The sequence below is a fragment of the Leiobunum rupestre genome, chromosome 10 (assembly GCF_980474605.1).
Source record: "Leiobunum rupestre chromosome 10, qqLeiRupe1.1.hap1, whole genome shotgun sequence".
In the NCBI taxonomy this organism is placed as follows: Eukaryota; Metazoa; Arthropoda; class Arachnida; order Opiliones; family Sclerosomatidae; genus Leiobunum; species Leiobunum rupestre.
In genome coordinates this window covers 34038861-34052854 of record NC_143393.1, presented here as the reverse complement: position 1 = coordinate 34052854, position 13994 = coordinate 34038861, and positions in this window count along the sequence as shown.

Sequence of the window (13994 nt, the reverse complement as noted above, 5' to 3'; positions counted from 1 at the left end):
AATGGACGCCTTTTTAATTTTAACCATCAGTGCTCTTGAACCTGGTAATATCAGCGAAATCGGTTTAAAAACCTGAAAATGTAAGGAAAATCTGTTTCAAACCTTTAGAATATCAGGGAAATGTGTAAAAAAATTTAAAATATCAGAGAAAGATTGGTTTTCCAAAACTTAAAAAAATAGGTTAACGGTAATAGTTAGTGTAGGGAGCTGTTGGCTCGATCTCGTGACATGCAGGGCTTGCCACCACCCTCCTACGCATTGTAACCCGGCCACCTGAATTAAGGGCTTCAAACGTCGCATGATGACTTAGACCTAAGGTGGTGCCTTGGGTATTAGCCTAGCTGATTATTTATTTATTTATTTATTTACATAAAATAAACAGGAAAAAACCTAAATTATCAGAAGAAAACGGGAAATTAAACCTTGAAATACCAGGGGGGCATGGTTGAAAAGAATTATCATTCATGAGAAAAGTTGTTAAAACACCTGAGTCATCGGGGAAAATCGGCAAAAACCTGGAATTATATCGGGAAAATCGGTTAAAAACCTGGAGTTATCAGAGAAAAATCAGTTTCCCATATTTTGTATGAATCTTGCATTGTCCTCGATGACATTAATCTAAAATTTATTTTAAAGCTAATTTCACATTAGACCCACAATGTAAAATGCATGATGCATCTGGGAAGAAGATGGAATAGGAAACAAATGGACGGGGTTCAAAAGGGGGTGGAAAAGACTGGAATCGGAATCAAATGAACGGGGTTCAAAAGGGGGTGGAAAAGACTGGAATCGGAATCAAATGAACGGGGTTCAAAAGGGGGTGGAAAAGACTGGAATCGGAATCAAATGAACGGGGTTCAAAAGGGGGTGGAAAAGACTGGAATCGGAATCAAATGAACGGGGTTCAAAAGGGGGTGGAAAAGACTGGAATCGGAATCAAATGAACGGGGTTCAAAAGGGGGTGGAAAAGACTGGAATCGGAATCAAATGAACGGGGTTCAAAAGGGGGTGGAAAAGACTGGAATCGGAATCAAATGAACGGGGTTCAAAAGGGGGTGGAAAAGACTGGAATCGGAATCAAATGAACGGGGTTCAAAAGGGGGTGGAAAAGACTGGAATCGGAATCAAATGAACGGGGTTCAAAAGGGGGGAAAAGACTTGAATCGGAATCAAATGGACGGGGTTCAAAAGGGGGTGGAAAAGACTGGAATCGGAATCAAATGAACGGGGTTCAAAAGGGGGTGGAAAAGACTGGAATCGGAATCAAATGAACGGGGTTCAAAAGGGGGTGGAAAAGACTGGAATCGGAATCAAATGAACGGGGTTCAAAAGGGGGTGGAAAAGACTGGAATCGGAATCAAATGAACGGGGTTCAAAAGGGGGTGGAAAAGACTGGAATCGGAATCAAATGAACGGGGTTCAAAAGGGGGGAAAAGACTTGAATCGGAATCAAATGGACGGGGTTCAAAAGGGGGTGGAAAAGACTGGAATCGGAATCAAATGAACGGGGTTCAAAAGGGGGTGGAAAAGACTGGAATCGGAATCAAATGAACGGGGTTCAAAAGGGGGTGGAAAAGACTGGAATCGGAATCAAATGAACGGGGTTCAAAAGGGGGTGGAAAAGACTGGAATCGGAATCAAATGAACGGGGTTCAAAAGGGGGTGGAAAAGACTGGAATCGGAATCAAATGAACGGGGTTCAAAAGGGGGTGGAAAAGACTGGAATCGGAATCAAATGAACGGGGTTCAAAAAGGGGTGGAAAAGACTGGAATCGGAATCAAATGAACGGGGTTCAAAAGGGGGTGGAAAAGACTGGAATCGGAATCAAATGAACGGGGTTCAAAAGGGGGTGGAAAAGACTGGAATCGGAATCAAATGAACGGGGTTCAAAAGGGGGTGGAAAAGACTGGAATCGGAATCAAATGAACGGGGTTCAAAAGGGGGTGGAAAAGACTGGAATCGGAATCAAATGAACGGGGTTCAAAAGGGGGTGGAAAAGACTGGAATCGGAATCAAATGGACGGGGTTCAAAAGGGGGTGGAAAAGACTGGAATCGGAATCAAATGAACGGGGTTCAAAAGGGGGTGGAAAAGACTGGAATCGGAATCAAATGAACGGGGTTCAAAAGGGGGTGGAAAAGACTGGAATCGGAATCAAATGAACGGGGTTCAAAAGGGGGTGGAAAAGACTGGAATCGGAATCAAATGAACGGGGTTCAAAAGGGGGTGGAAAAGACTGGAATCGGAATCAAATGAACGGGGTTCAAAAGGGGGTGGAAAAGACTGGAATCGGAATCAAATGAACGGGGTTCAAAAGGGGGGAAAAGACTTGAATCGGAATCAAATGGACGGGGTTCAAAAGGGGGTGGAAAAGACTGGAATCGGAATCAAATGAACGGGGTTCAAAAGGGGGTGGAAAAGACTGGAATCGGAATCAAATGAACGGGGTTCAAAAGGGGGTGGAAAAGACTGGAATCGGAATCAAATGAACGGGGTTCAAAAGGGGGTGGAAAAGACTGGAATCGGAATCAAATGAACGGGGTTCAAAAGGGGGTGGAAAAGACTGGAATCGGAATCAAATGGACGGGGTTCAAAAGGGGGTGGAAAAGACTGGAATCGGAATCAAATGAACGGGGTTCAAAAGGGGGTGGAAAAGACTGGAATCGGAATCAAATGAACGGGGTTCAAAAGGGGGTGGAAAAGACTGGAATCGGAATCAAATGAACGGGGTTCAAAAGGGGGTGGAAAAGACTGGAATCGGAATCAAATGAACGGGGTTCAAAAGGGGGTGGAAAAGACTGGAATCGGAATCAAATGAACGGGGTTCAAAAGGGGGGAAAAGACTTGAATCGGAATCAAATGGACGGGGTTCAAAAGGGGGTGGAAAAGACTGGAATCGGAATCAAATGAACGGGGTTCAAAAGGGGGTGGAAAAGACTGGAATCGGAATCAAATGAACGGGGTTCAAAAGGGGGTGGAAAAGACTGGAATCGGAATCAAATGAACGGGGTTCAAAAGGGGGTGGAAAAGACTGGAATCGGAATCAAATGAACGGGGTTCAAAAGGGGGTGGAAAAGACTGGAATCGGAATCAAATGAACGGGGTTCAAAAGGGGGTGGAAAAGACTGGAATCGGAATCAAATGAACGGGGTTCAAAAGGGGGTGGAAAAGACTGGAATCGGAATCAAATGAACGGGGTTCAAAAGGGGGTGGAAAGACTGGAATCGGAATCAAATGAACGGGGTTCAAAAGGGGGGAAAAGACTTGAATCGGAATCAAATGGACGGGGTTCAAAAGGGGGTGGAAAAGACTGGAATCGGAATCAAATGAACGGGGTTCAAAAGGGGGTGGAAAAGACTGGAATCGGAATCAAATGAACGGGGTTCAAAAGGGGGTGGAAAAGACTGGAATCGGAATCAAATGAACGGGGTTCAAAAGGGGGTGGAAAAGACTGGAATCGGAATCAAATGAACGGGGTTCAAAAGGGGGTGGAAAAGACTGGAATCGGAATCAAATGAACGGGGTTCAAAAGGGGGTGGAAAAGACTGGAATCGGAATCAAATGAACGGGGTTCAAAAGGGGGTGGAAAAGACTGGAATCGGAATCAAATGAACGGGGTTCAAAAGGGGGTGGAAAAGACTGGAATCGGAATCAAATGAACGGGGTTCAAAAGGGGGGAAAAGACTTGAATCGGAATCAAATGGACGGGGTTCAAAAGGGGGTGGAAAAGACTGGAATCGGAATCAAATGAACGGGGTTCAAAAGGGGGTGGAAAAGACTGGAATCGGAATCAAATGAACGGGGTTCAAAAGGGGGTGGAAAAGACTGGAATCGGAATCAAATGAACGGGGTTCAAAAGGGGGTGGAAAAGACTGGAATCGGAATCAAATGAACGGGGTTCAAAAGGGGGTGGAAAAGACTGGAATCGGAATCAAATGAACGGGGTTCAAAAGGGGGGAAAAGACTTGAATCGGAATCAAATGGACGGGGTTCAAAAGGGGGTGGAAAAGACTGGAATCGGAATCAAATGAACGGGGTTCAAAAGGGGGTGGAAAAGACTGGAATCGGAATCAAATGAACGGGGTTCAAAAGGGGGTGGAAAAGACTGGAATCGGAATCAAATGAACGGGGTTCAAAAGGGGGTGGAAAAGACTGGAATCGGAATCAAATGAACGGGGTTCAAAAGGGGGTGGAAAAGACTGGAATCGGAATCAAATGAACGGGGTTCAAAAGGGGGTGGAAAAGACTGGAATCGGAATCAAATGAACGGGGTTCAAAAGGGGGTGGAAAAGACTGGAATCGGAATCAAATGAACGGGGTTCAAAAGGGGGTGGAAAAGACTGGAATCGGAATCAAATGAACGGGGTTCAAAAGGGGGGAAAAGACTTGAATCGGAATCAAATGAACGGGGTTCAAAAGGGGGGAAAAGACTTGAATCGGAATCAAATGAACGGGGTTCAAAAGGGGGTGGAAAAGACTGGAATCGGAATCAAATGAACGGGGTTCAAAAGGGGGTGGAAAAGACTGGAATCGGAATCAAATGAACGGGGTTCAAAAGGGGGTGGAAAAGACTGGAATCGGAATCAAATGAACGGGGTTCAAAAGGGGGTGGAAAAGACTGGAATCGGAATCAAATGAACGGGGTTCAAAAGGGGGTGGAAAAGACTGGAATCGGAATCAAATGAACGGGGTTCAAAAGGGGGGAAAAGACGAATCGGAATCAAATGGACGGGGTTCAAAAAGAGGAAAACTGGAATAGGAATTAAATGGAACATGGATTATATGGCATAAGATGGAATTCGATTGTAATAAAAAAATGTTGATAAAATATTTTCCTCAAGTGAAAGTCAAATTCAAATTCAAAAATAAAACAATTTTATTTCTAAAGAGAAAGGTCCCTTTTTAAGCCTAACGATGAGAACTTGAGTGTGCAAATGCATTTTTTAAGAAATCCCTATCTTTTTTCAGTTTCTTGCAATTAATTTTACCAAAAACAAACGTTTTTGTACATGGTGGGGGATCAGAATGACAGCTAGGAATCCCAAAAATATAACCTTACGTAATCCGTATCGCAAATGAGAACATTCCAGTCGCTGTAAGTACTGTTTGAGAAAGATGTCTTCGGAGGGAGGGGGGGGCAGAATCAACGAGCACGTGTTAACAATAATCGAGTTCGTGATAGTCCTTTACTTTTAGTTTTAGCGCCTTGAAGTTTCCTTTCGAGGCACCTTATGAAATCGTAGTTGTAGATGTAAGCGTAAACTCACTATTTCGAATCTAGATAGTTCGCTAGGGTCTCTTAGGGCAGCCATGCTAGTAGCTATTGGCTAGATTTTCATACAAATATTGAACACGTGCTAAATATTTTAAGCGAACGACGTTAGGCCTAATATCTTTGGCTTGTCGTCTCACATTTCGTTTTTACGCGCGTTTGCTTTGTATTTGAGTGGATTTTCTCGGTTGGAGCACTGGCGTGCGGTACAATTTGAAAAATGGGATTTTAGTTTAATTAGTTAATTTTCCAAGGTCTAATTTACATCAGAGCCACCTTCTGACCAAAATTGAAAATTCTACTTTTACTTGATTGTGATCTTTGTTGATGTAATAAGTCGACCTCACATTATAGATTGATGAAAAATATACTAGAGATTGAACCTTCTGCAAATTCCTGTCTATAGCAGACGAAATTTTGTAATTACACTATTTAATTAAGATTTCAGCACTACGTTTTTGGCTGTAAAAAGCAGTGTTTAGGCCTAAAACAATTTTTTGTCCTATTGAAAAGCGGTGTTTAGGCATAAAACAATTTTTTTGCACTAGTGAAAAGCGGTGTTTAGGCCTAATGCAGTTCTTTAGGCCTAATGCAATTTTTTGCCCTAGTGAAAAGCAGTCTTTAAGCCTAATGCAATTTTTTGCCCTAATGAAAAGTAGCCTTTAGGCCTAATACAATTTTTTGCCCTAATGAAAAGTAGCCTTTAGACCTAAAACAATTGTTTGTTCTAGTGAAAAGCGGTGTTTAGGCCTAATGCAATTTTTTGCCCTAGTGAGAAGCAGCCTTTGGGTCTAATTAAATTTTTTGCCCTAGTGAGAAGCAGTCTTTGGGTCTAATTAAATTTTTTGCCCTAGTGAGAAGCAGCCTTTGGGTCTAATGCCATTTTTTTTTGCGCTAGTGAGAAGCAGCCTTTACGCCGAATACAAGTTTTTGCCTCAGCGATAGCTGTCTGAGCATTTTGGCCCTAGTGAAAAGGCTGAAAACCCATTATTCTTCAGAATCCTTCAACTTCTGTGACGCTTCTGGTTTTGTGGTGATTACCGCGTGGCAATCTTGTTTTGTGAGAGCGAGGGAAAGGTTAAGTTTTCCTTCGATCGTCATTTGAAAACGTGTGGCAGAGGTGGGGCAATTCTCGGTGTTTTTATAAGGGCTGTTTGGAAACGCAGCCCAGGGGCAATCAAAATGACCACGATAAAGAAGTGCCTTTCGTCTCCGAGCCTTCCGTTCGTTCTCTGTGGGCAATTAAAAGCTCTATTCTTTTTTATCAATTTTTCCAATCTCATTCTCTCCGTAGCGCAGTTCCGGCTTTATCTTTTTAATGTCTTTTTCGCGATTATTTTAAATCATTTTCTAATGATCTCGATTTTGAGTCGTGAAAGAGAGCTTCTAGTCGCCTTCCCTCCAAGCCCAACGCGGCTCAAGATCTTTCTTCGTTATTAATTAGCGCTTCATGACAAATTTTATCGCTTTTACGAGACTGCCAATATATTTTTATTAACTCGTAGTTCTCAAAGCAAGAATGTATACGGTAAACGAAGAATATGTGGTTAGCACCCAGTTCGTATCGTGATTCCCCGGAAGAAAAACCACGCCCTTTCCGTAATCTTTCCCTATTTCTTCCAGCGAGGGGGGAAGACACTTAAGTGCGATAGGATCCTTGATCCGTGTAGGCGGTTAATGTTTTCCTGGAATCATGAAAAATGAAAACAGAGGCGATAATTACTGCCTCCCATTATCAGCTCACCCCAATACATTCTTGTTTAAGGAGATTGACTCGCTCTTTTTTAATGGCGTTTTCCTTCGGGAGAGCTCCTACAGTGCTGCCACAAGTCAGGGAAACGGGGAAAAGTGGGGAATTTGAAAATAGGTCTACAAAGTCAGGGAGTTTTAAGAATTTAAAAGTAAAACGTCGGGGATTTTCAAAAATGTACAAGTAAAAAGTCGGGGAATTTCAATAATTCTTAAAAAGTCGGGGAATTTCAAGAATTCTTAAAAATTTGGGGAATTTAAATAATTCTTAAAAAGTTGGGGAATTTGAAGAATTATTAAGAAGTTGGGGAATTTTATGAATTATTAAAAAGTCGGGGAATTGCAAGAATTATTAAGAAGTTGGGGCATTGCAACAATTAATAAAAAGTCGGGTCATTGCCAGAATTATTTAAAAGTTGGGGAATTTCAAGAATATTAAAAAGTCGGGAAATTTAAAGAATTATTTAAAAGTCGGGAAATTTAAAGAATTATTAAAAATTCAGGGAATTTAAATTTATCTTGAAATTTTATGAAGGTATATAATAGAAAAAAGACTTCAACGATTAAAAATACACTATATAGCTTAATTTTTAAATTTTAAAATGAAATTAAAAGCTATATAGTGTACTTTTAATATCATATAATTTTACACTAGTTTGGAGATTCATATTTAATTTTATGAAGGTAATTTTATTTTAGTTTTGTGATAATTGTGTCTTGTAAGTTCAACGTTGCAATAAAATAAGTATATCTAGAGTATAACCCAAAGAATCGCCTTTATATTAAAATATAAAGTAAAAAAAAATATCGGGGAAAAATATCTAAAAATGGTGAGGGAATTTGAATCTGACAGATTGTGGTAACCATGTCCAAAAATGCAATCGCAATGAGGAAGATTTTTACTGTGACTATGCTGAAGGTGGCGCTACGCAACACTAGGGGGTTTTACCGCTTCGGTGGCACGTTCCAATGAACACGTGCCACCAAGCGTGCGTCGTGCGCCGTTACTAAATAAAACCCTTTCCTAAAACTACTTAAAACTGTAAGAAAATATTCAACTTAATAAAAATTTGTCTTATAAAGAGGCACGGGGAAAAAATTAAGTTTCTAACGGGTTTTAAATAATTTAAAAATTTATTTGTAAGGTCGTCGATAAATAATTTTAAAATTTTATCAGAAAATAATGCAGCTTTTTCAAACACGTAACGCGAAAGATTTCCCTTGGTTGACCTTTCTCAGACCTTGGATTAACAATAGTAGTGCCTACCTGGTCCCTAGATATATGACTTGGAAAAAACCTGACTACAAATGACTTTTGCGACAGCAGCGCCGCTTCGGCGAAGTTAACGAGAATTTCCGAAACTCCCGTAACACGTAGCCTTCTACAAGGCAGAACCCGTAACAAACACTTAGCAAATGCACGCGGAACGCTAAAGTTATATATCCAGGTAGACACTACTATTATTAATCCAAAGTCAGACTTCCAAAAAAAAGTATTTGTCCCTTAAAATATGATAGTTTTATTTGAAATAAATCGGATCTCTTTTGATTTTTAAACGTTTTGCGCCTGTTTTTCTTGAGAAAAACCATTAATAATTAGAGCGGTAATGTAAACCTTCATTTTAAATTAATCTGAAATAAATTTAATTATTAATTAAAAATTAAATTTAATTGGGTGTTCTCTGAATTGACGTTTCTAGAGAACCTACTTTCGTCAATTTTCATAAATACATTGAAGTATAATAGGTTGTTTAAATCAATGATTTAAAAAAAAAAGTTATTTGATTTAAATCCGCGAACTTGAAAAGCTGATCTTCTTGAGACTTTTATTCGTTTATCATAAGAGATTATTACAAGGAACTGGTACCTCTAAATCTTCCACCATTGTCGTTCGTGATTTAATACGTGCTCGGAGCCCCGGCAAAGATTGAGAAGAAAAGAAATTCTTCCCAACAATAGAGACGTCCCACGCTCGATATACTGCCAGTAGATCTCCTCCGGGGAACTGACCATCCCGGAATAGTGCCACCACCGCCCTCCTGCTCCTCCACACCCGCAAACAACGCCAAGACAGTTACCTGGAAGGCGAGGAAATACTCCTTACCAGAAGTAACGTAGTTATACCAAGAATGTATTGAAGTTACTAAGAATATTTCAGCATAGCATTAACCCCTGGTACCATCCTCACAGCTTTTGTGGAGAAAGTTCGTCCGCATTTAGGGCGCATTCAAGGTCATACCATATAGCAAACTTGAATGGGAAAGCGGACGAATTTAAGTTACAAACAGGGGCGGATTTAGGCATGGTCTTTAAGGGCTGTAGCCTAGGGCCCCGTTCAATCAAAGGGCCCTCTTCGTGATCAGATATTAAATAAAAACTATTTAAATTAAAAATTACAAAGGGGTAAAAAAATAATTTTTACCCTGTCGAATGAGTCGCCACAACTTGCCCAAAGTTGGGTAGGCCCAAACAGTGTTAGTCCAGGGCCCCCAAAGTTAACGGTCCGCCTCTGGTTACAAAGGCTGCGAGGATGGGAATCAGAATCCTGTAGTCCAATATTCTTAGTAACTTCAATACATTCTTGGTTATACCAAGGAGCCACAAACACAGCACCCCACACAAGGAGAACGCAACCCGTCCAAAATCGTGCATTTTCTCGTGTACATTTTTCATTGGTTAGACGCTTTAGCGCCTGCTGCCGTCCGAAGAGGAAAGCTCGGAAATTGTCTTCCCGTAAAACATTCAGCGTAAAGGCTCGTCCAATGAAATTTGTACACAACACTGCGATAGCGTGTTTAAATGCTAGCTGCGCTCTCCTTGTGTTTGTTGCTCCTAGGTAACTTAAAACAAAGGAAACAATGTCAACCAATTTTAATTTTTTAACACGACAGAAAATATTATTGATTGTAAAATAAAAACATGAAATCATAGACTCAACGGTCTTTTCCATAATTTTAACAGTAAATTCGTAAAATTTTATTTCTTTCTTAAAATAACTGTAAGGAAACCTACCTTTAGAAATCGGGCCCTGTAATCGGCACGTGCCGATATTGCCTAGTCATTAACGTGGCCCCGAACAGTGTCACGAAAATTTCGAAAGCAGACGAACTTTCGCTTACAAAATACGCGATTAAGAATGTTTGACATTCGTACAAATCCCGTACACTCCAGAGAAAAATGATTTTAGAAACCTTAAAATCAAATTAAAAATACAGAATTTTTTTTTTTAAATTTCGAAATCAGTTTCTGATTTCTGAAATCACTTCCAAAACCCGTACGCAAAATTTGCAAATGTCGGACCCCTCGGATGAACCGAAATCGTTCGGTGTCATACTTCATCTCTTACTTTACTTATGGCGTGAGTAAGTCGTGGGGAAACCACTGCACTTTTATATTTGGTTCGCCTAGATTGAAGAAGGAAGATAATAATGATAATGTCGCTTGGTTCTTGGCGTGACGTCGTCAGGAGGGCCACCACACCCGCCGCTGAATCAGATTAGAGGCAAGCGGATTCTCCATAACGCCGCTATGTGTTCCCTAAATCGTTACGAAGCCCTTCTATTGTGCGCGCTTCGTGGGCGGATGAGAGGGAATCGGAATTTCTTGAAAGGGAGCCGACGCTGGCCATCGCCCGTATCCACACCCTCCCTGCCCCGAAACACCTGGTTTCTATTGAGGTTTTTCAATAGAGTCGCTTTACACAATAGGCCTAGTAAGCGCGATGCCTACTTTTTGCCCAGCCTCTTCAGTATTTCACAGAGGCCCATAGAAACGCTTTGATAATACGAAGATCTTAAAAGGGCCATTTGTATTTCCGATTTCATTTTAAGTCTGATTTTTTTTAGCCGAATATATTTTAAAAAATTTCGAGATTGTCATATTTTTAAATTTTGAGATTAATTTATTTTTATAATTTTTTAGACAAATTTTTCAATTTTGGAGATTGATATATTGAAAAAAATTAAAGATTGATATATTGAAAAAAATTAAAGATTGATATATTTAAAAAAAATTGAGATTGATGTATTTTTAAATTTACGAGATTGTCATCTTTTTAAATTTTCGTGATTGAAATTTTTTTAAATTTTCGAGATGATATTTTTCAAATTTTCGTGATTGAAATTTTTTTAAATTTTCGAGATGATATTTTTTAAATTTTCGAGATGATATTTTTTCAAATTTTCGCGATTGAAATTTTTTTAAATTTTCGAGATGATATTTTTTCAAATTTTCGTTTTTGAATTTTTTTTAAATTTTCGAGATGATTTTTTTTAATTTCGAAACATGATACTTTTCTAGAATTAGCCTTTTCATCGTTTATAGACCCACGTAGCGGCCAACGCGAAAAGTTCATAAGCTGCTAGATTTTCGTCTGCGTGATAATTGTCGCCACGAATCGGAAATATTTACAAAATATTTTATCACGTTTTTTTTCTTACATAAAAGTGAGCGAAATTATATGTCATAATAGATTTAACAAACTGTTTTTTTTATCTTTAAATATCTTTTGGGCTTCGGTGACTGGTTTTCAGCCGTACGATCCTTCTAGTAAGATCCAAATCGAAACTCGGTACGATAATCCAACGCTTTTAATCTGGCAACCCTGCCATTAAATAATATAGCTCTCTCGAGTCTCGAGGCTCGGAATTACGGTATATAGAGAGAGGTGAAGAATTGAGATAGCTCTTCTTTAGAGACGTTTATGTTTCTTATGACATTCGCGCAACAAAAAAACCTCATCAACATCCCTATCTCTACGCGGGTAAACGGAGACGTGGGTAGATAATCCGCGATGCTACGCTTTTGATCTGAGATATCTCTCTCTTTTCGTTTGGTCCCCGTTAAACATTTAGCCCGGATATTTTCCATTACCTTCTCCGCCACCTGCCTGTTTCAAATTCCGTCTACTTAAGATTTTTTGGTACCAGACGCATTTTCCTTACATCGTTCAACCCAAATTGTTTTAAACTGTCGAATTTTAGAGTTCAATATTTGCGATTTAATTTTTAACCATGCAAGCGCGATAGGCCCTTCAATAAAATATCTTCAAGGAAATTGCCAAAAAGTAAAATTTCCGAAAGCCAGGACCTACAAGTTACTGTTTATTTGGTATTTTTCACCTGTAAACAGTATGTCGTGTTTTTGCTAAGCTTTATTATGCCCAGAAAAGCTTCCATTATTTCAACAAGCACCAAATAAACAGTAACTTGCAAGTCGTGGCTCTCGGATATATTACTTTTTGGCGATTCCCTTGAAGATATTTTATTGAAAGGCCTATAAAAAGTTGGCGATTTAATTTAATATAAATTTTTTTCATCAATCGAGTTTGATTTTATTTTAAATTTTCGAAACCTGGTTCTTTTCAGAATAGGCCTAGCTTGTTGAACTCATTTTTCACGAAATACGTAGAAGTTCAATTCAGTTTATGCTTAAAACAGGGTGCCTCGTCGAATTTAACCTTATGGCTTTTTGTAGTAAAACGTCATCTATACGTCACAAGTGACGTAGCAGCAACATCAAAACCGAAGGTCAATGTTAATAAATAGAAAGGCGTATTAATATTTGCAGTGCACTTAGAGCCACGTAACGGCCAACATAAGAAGTTCATAAACTGCTGGATTTTCGTCTGCTGAGCTGACAATTTGTTATTTATATAAAACAAATCGTCTGCTTAGCGGTCGAAAATGCAGCCATTTATAAGCTTTGGTTGCTATGTCGACCTGACTATGAAGTTCACATATACGCCGCCAGCAAACTTGGCGCTGTGTGTAACTTGCTAGTGACAATGGCGAGAAAGCTCCTACACAAGCGATTTTTATTGAGACCAAGGCCTACAGGCATTTAAATAAAACATCTTTAAGGAAATCGCCCAGAAGTAATAAATCCGAGAGCCCGGACCTGCAAGTTACTGCTTGTTGAAATAATGGAAACTTTTCACCTGTAAACAGAAGTACAGAACGTCGTGTTTTTGCTAAGCTTTATTATGTCAAAAAAAGCTATATATGGTTAAAATGAAACACTTGTTGCATACCGTACAGGTGAAAAGGTATCATTATTTCAACCAGCACTATATAAACAGTAAATTGCAGGTCTTGGCACTCGGAAATATTACTTCTTTAATAAAAGCGTCTACTGGAAAATTAAAGCACTTCCATAATTAAAATTAGACGAAATAATGACCAATTGTTGAATCGGAGCTTAAAATTTACTAATATAAACCTTGGATTAATAATATGTTACATATTATTAATCCAAGTATAAACACTAGCTAAGTTTCTAAAAGTACTTATTCAGGGTTCGTACAAAATTTCCGGAATTAAATTCCCTGACATTTCCAGATTTTCCCTGACCATTTTTGTATAATAAACGAATGGTTTGAGGTAAAATCCGAGGTAAAATCTTGCAAAATATATATTATGTATTTCAAAATTTATAAGCCTGATTTTGTTTGGGTCATTTTAAAATTCCCTTTCTGTTTCAGACTATTTTCAAATTCCCTGGTTTTCCAGGTCGTGTACGAACCCTGTTATTTTCGAAATTAGACACCAAAAACGCGTTTTCACTGTCATTTGGTCAAAAAAGATAAACTAATAGCTCGTTGTATGTAGCCACTTTTCGAAAAGTCGGACCATCAATTTTGAGCTTGCCCAACTTGATTCTCGTCCTTTCATCCCAGATTCTATCCCTCTTCATTGTCTCTCCACACTATCGTCAAAACGACTGATCATATATTTATATTAATACGATTGGTAAAATGGCGTTCGTGCCTTTGAAATATTGTCCCACTGGATCCTCAACTGGCAAAGCCAATTTAGCGAATAGCTTTGTTTTTCCGTTCTCAAAATAGATCGTAGCGTTCCGCAACGGCATTTAATTCGTTCATCAGCTCCGGGCGGGACCTTGGACAGACAGGTGGTGAGTGTCAGTTCTTGGCAAAAACAAACTATCGAAGTCGCGTCTGGAGTCAGTACCC